Source organism: Myotis lucifugus, unplaced genomic scaffold (genome assembly GCF_000147115.1).
Source record: "Myotis lucifugus unplaced genomic scaffold, Myoluc2.0 scaffold_0, whole genome shotgun sequence".
NCBI lineage: Eukaryota > Metazoa > Chordata > Mammalia > Chiroptera > Vespertilionidae > Myotis > Myotis lucifugus.
In genome coordinates this window covers 4,817,139-4,822,839 of record NW_005871048.1, presented here as the reverse complement: position 1 = coordinate 4,822,839, position 5,701 = coordinate 4,817,139, and the positions used below count along the sequence as shown (strand labels likewise).

At 39.2% G+C, this 5,701-nt stretch overlaps 1 pseudogene; it reads right to left on the bottom strand.

The window, feature by feature from the left end:
- Positions 1 to 325: 325 nt before the first annotated feature.
- LOC111825566 lies at positions 326 to 443 on the bottom strand (annotated as a pseudogene).
- Between the last annotated feature and the right edge of the window lie 5,258 nt (positions 444 to 5,701).

The window sequence follows — 5,701 nt, the reverse complement described above, 5'->3', positions numbered from 1 at the left end:
AGCTGGAGCTCCACAGGGAGGGGCGAGAGGGAATGCAGAGGGTGGGGCTACATTCCAGACTGATGCCTTATGGAGTGTAGTGCTGCACCCAGGAAAGATGGCATCTGCAGTGGGGGAATGACTCAGCCCAGGGCCCTGGCAGCTGCCTCCTCAGCTCTCTCCCCAGAGTCACCAACCCCAGTTGCTCCTCACATGACTCTGGTCAGCTCCACCTTCCCTCTGCCAGAGCCCAGGGCTCTTTTTAAATAAGTTGGATCTTCTGTTTTACCTATAAAACATTAACTGAAGTAAATCCATCATTCTTTTTTTTTCTTTTTTCTTTTTTCACTGTATTCCCCCATTCAATCTTGGCTGCCACAATCAGACAGACAGAAAGCGCGAGGACCCTTTTTTCTTGCATCTGCACTGGAAATCCATCATTCTTTAAAAACATTTAGATGAAAGGTCCTACCCTACTACCTATAGAAACATAGAGAAACAGATATGTTTGTTGTATAACTAACAAGGTCACAGGCTGTTCGGCTGCTGGAGCAAACTCGATTAAGACCGTGATAATCTTTTGAAAGATTGTAATTTATCTCCATTTGAAGGGCATTATCTTAGTTCTTCAGCTATCACAGGGAGCAAGGTTAACAAATACTCAGTGATGAATTTTTGAAAGCTGTAGTCAGATCTTGTTCTCTTAAACCTTTCGGAAGGGATGTCAAAAGGCAGTGAAATAAAAATTGTCAAATCTGTACACAGACTTACTTAATGGCTGTTATCTGAGAAAGTGGTTTATGACTCATACAGTCACTACCTTTACTTAAGCAATTTCTTGTTTGCTTTAGATTGAAGACAATCTGTTCCCAGTGCTCACGGGGGACAGATTTCCTCACAAGGCGCTTGTTTCCTTGAAGTAAGAAGCTATGAAACACAAAATCCACCCAGAGGGAATTTGTACTTTCAAAATGGTCTCCTACTTTTGCTAAGGGTCAGCATTATTGACTACCTTCTTACTGAATGCATTTCAATTAAATGTGGAATGTGAGCCTGTAAATAGCCTTGAATATTTTAGGAGGGTTTTGATACTAATTTTGAAGGAGGAAGGGAAGAAGAGACTAAAAGGACCTAGCGTATTCTGTGTGCTAGGGGCTCTGCTTGGTAAGCAGATCATTCTCCCAACAACCCCAGGAGAGAGAGAGAGGCATTCTTTACATTTCACAGATGAGAAGATCTTCGCTTAGAAAGATAAAGTACGCAGCACATGGGGAGTCACTGGGAACAGAATTGGGGGAAGACTCAACAAAAGGTTCTATCATTCCACTACTATCCATGCCTGCAACTCTTTATCAAATGTTTTTGTTTAATTTTTGCCTGATTATTTGCTCAAGTGATTGATTCTTTCCCCCTATGCTGGGACCAATTGTTTTTGTTTGTTTGTTTGTTTGTTTTTTTGAGGTGGAGTATTGCTATCATGTAGATATGAAACAGGCCTGAAAAACCTCAATAATATGCAATAACATGGCCTCACTTATTTTCAAGGAGGGGGAAGTTGGGATGAATCAGGCAGAGGTGAGGAGAAATAGACAGGCCATTCCCAGTCACTTGTACATTTACAATGCACAGAGCCACTAGCTTTCAAATATTACTTTATGAGATGAAACTTCTTGCTACTGTTAGAGTTGGGGGTGATGATGAGAGAAGCGGGGTACAATGAGGATCATGCAAGAGAAATCCAATTCAGCTTTCTTCAAAAGAAGCGTTGTATGCATATATTTTATTTTTAACAGTTTTTTAAGCTGTCCACTAAACCTACCACATAAGTAGGCCAACTCCTCTCAGCATAGGAGAGAGAACAGGAGCATAGCGCTTTTTTTATAGCCTGGATAATTTTAAAAATGAAGAATGCCCAAAACAGGCTTAAAAACATTAAAGTATATTTAGAGACTTACAGTGAACAAATTCAATGCTTCTACCTGTAAAATATTAAATGCTGATCATATTTATGCTACTCATAAGATAGTTCCAGGATTAACACTATTTTCATTCACAGGTGGTATGTTTCAGTAGCATGGCATCAGCTGGAAATAGTGTGATTGTAGGAATCATGAAACTGTATGCATTTGCCAAAATTCATCAAATGTACTCTTTTTTAAAAAATATATTTCTTTATTGATTTCAGAGAGGAAGGGAGAAGAAGCGAGAGATAGAAACATCAATGATGAGAGAGAATCATTGATTGGTTGCCTCCTGCACACTCCTTACTGGGGATCGAGCCCACAACCCAGGCATGTGCCCTTGGCCGGAATCGAACCTGGGACCCTTCAGTCAGCAGGCTGATGCTCTATCCACTGAGCCAAGCCAGCTAGGGCTCAAATGTACTCTTTAAAAAGGTGACTTTTTAAGTATAAGGTCTACCTCAATTAACCTGACATAAAAAGGTTGCCATCTTGTCGGTGAATCTTGTTGGTGGATTCCTGTGACTATGTAACCTTATAAGGAGAGATTGCTAAAAGCTTACGTTTGAGTCCTGTGAACAATGTTAAGTCCAGGCAGGGTCTGACTGACTCCCTGGGATGCAATGCGGAGGGGATTCATCTGGCTTACTCAGGATAGAAACCAAGTGTCTAGACGAGTATCAGGCACATGGCTGGGGCTCATTTGTACCTACTGATGGAATGTACGAGGTGGCCCTGTTCGTTAGCTCTCTGTCATTCTTGAGCCAAAGGCACCCTCTAAGCCTAGCTGCTCTCTAGGGTCCTAAAGGTCTTTGAGATATTGGTGGCACTGGTCATGAATATGGTCAGTTCTAGGACATGATCTCAATGGAACCTTCTGGACAGACATTTCAGATCCTCTTTTATCCTGAGAAGAGTCACAGAGATGCCTAGAAGCTAATCTTTGCGGCAGAGAATTGGGACATAACTTACTCCAAACACAAGAACACTTGTGCCTTGCATCTATCCTGGAAAAAATGAGGAGTCGAGTTGATCTTCCCAGAAGTATTTGTTCAATCATTGCTCCTTCCACTGAGATAGTGCTAGATTATTGCTATTGGGATCCATATTGCTTTACTTGCACAAACATAATTTTAGAGTTAATTATTCTTCAAAATAAAGTTCAGATCTCATCAACAATAAAAAATAATCTTACTATACCTGAAATCATTGTTTGAGACAGTGGTATATATGTAAATCTCCTTGAAACAAGAGAAGTATATATATATTGTGTCTCTTTCCTGATTATTCCTAATTATGAATTTATTTTATTTTGTGAAATTCATTGGAAGAAACAGTTGTATAGAACTAACAGAATATCACAAACATTAACATTGCTCCAGCTAGTTATATTTCAGGATGTAAATATAACAATATTATAACTAGATCCTTGCACTATATACATAAGTACACATAGGTTAAGCTGTATCCCTACAATTCTCTGGGAAATTGGCTGAAGTCTGTTTTCATCAGTCAATTAAAATAAAGCCACACAATTATGTGGGAATACTGCTTTCTTCTGTGACATTTAGCCAACCTTAGAAATACCTTCATAAATGTTAATCGTCGACCACATTTCTAAATTCCTCCAAAGTCTCACCTCGATACTCTGGGTACTTTGTCTCCGGACAGTATGCCCTGCTCTTTTTCTGTATCAGGGAGATACTTGCTCTGAGTGTTCTCTCTAGTTTTAGGCCTGGCCTGGTGACGGGGTTGGCCAGTGGGAGAAAGCTGTAGGGCTGCTCCACAAGCCAGGAGCATTCCAACCAGGGTAGCCAATTGTTTCTAAGAACTGATTGTTAGTTTTCAGGATTTTGGTGAGCTGGTTGTTAAACGCAGTTATTTTTATAAACTAAATTATGTGAATTTACAATTAAATAAATTCAAATAAATGTAAGACATCAAAACTTACTTCCTAATTATTTCCTATTATCCTTTTGAGGTTATTTACATTTATCGTTTCTGCATGATGGAAATATAACAATGTACTACATTTCTTTCTAACTCCATGCTCAGTGACATTGCATTGGTAGCTTGCAATCAGCCATTGTGGGAAATCAGCAAACACTACAACTCAGGGCTGCCTACCCACTCCTTCCCTCAAACACACATCCTATCCTCCTCACAGGAGTTGTTAAGCATCTATCAGCACATTTAATACATTTAATAGCTTTCTACTTAAAGTATATATATTCTATGACTTTAACTTTTCCTAACCATACCACAGGCATCATCATTATACAACTATACTGACAGAAATTATCTACCCATCCTTTTGTTCAATCAATCAGTATTTACTTAGTGCTGTAATGTGCTAAGCACTGGCTAGGCTAAGCTAAGCGCTGCTGTAATGGCTGTAAATAGACAGTACACAGCTCAACAAAGAAATGTTGAGTAATGGGAAGAACAGATGCTTTGAATTCAAAAGGATCTGGAGTCTGAACACAACTGTGTCGGGGACTAACCTCCCGGTTTCCCAGGACTACACTGGTTTTAGCGCCTTGACTTGGGGTGGTTAACTCATAATACAACATTCAGATGATGCATTGTAGCATCGTACACCTGAAACCTATATAATTTTATTAACCAGTGTCATCCCAATAAATTTTTTAAAAAAAGGAAAATCCCATGTGCTGGGAAGCCCTTCTCATCAAAAGGAATTAAAACATTTGGCCATGTTATAACTGTGGCACTTAATGGTTTTGAAACCTTGGGCTAGTTACTTTGTATCTTTGAGCCTCAGTTTCCCCATATGTGAACTGGGGAAGAGAAAAGCAAGTTTTGGGGGCTGATGTGAATATTAGTGTTATATGGGTACCCTATGTAGGCCAGTGCCCATATTATGTAGGCACTTAGGACAATACTTCACATATGTAATATGCTCAATGAATGAGAGCTTTTATTATTATTCATAATAAAATCCATGACAAAATGCAGAATAAAATAAGTAGAGAACTCTTTGGTAGGAATTGAGGTGTAAATGTAAATTCTAATGTAAGGTTTTAGAATGATTTGATGAAAGAGGCAGCCTTTGATTTTTTAATCCATTAAAATACAAGTTGCCTTAACCCCATTATCAAACTAAATCTTGCCTTTTGATGCTGCTGTATTGTTTCCCAGGACACGACATCCTGATTTTCAGATCCTGGCCAACTCTACTGTGAAAACGGGGTTACTGCTTTCTACCTCTGCAGACCACCTCAGGGCCTGCCCTTCTTTAATGCCTGAGGTAGGCAGAATGAGGCTGGTATTTAAATCCTGGTCTCTGAAAACCTTCAGTAAAATGATGTGTTCAGTGTGTATATTAGTGCGATAGAATTCAGCGGGGAAAAAGGAAGCCAAGATATAATACCTACATGGCTTAAAGGTATGAAAAGTTCCCAAACATCAAGAAAGGCTAGTTCATATTTCCACTTCTGTTCAAGCACTTCCTGAAGTTCAAATACCTGATAAAACACTGCGCATTGAGTATGTTATTGATACTATGAAGATGTGTAAGCCTTCATTTACCAATATTATTAGACTAGAAAATGAAGGTTCATAATGATTCAAAGATCTTGAAAAGGAAAGCAACATCATGGTTTGTTGTGGGGGAATGAAAAAATCTGCACAGAGGGTGATTAAAATACCCACAGTTGTCATTAAAAACCATAAATGGAATATAAGAAAAGCAGCACTGCTGTCTGAAAGCCTTTTGCATGTGTTGGTACAGCTGTAATTTT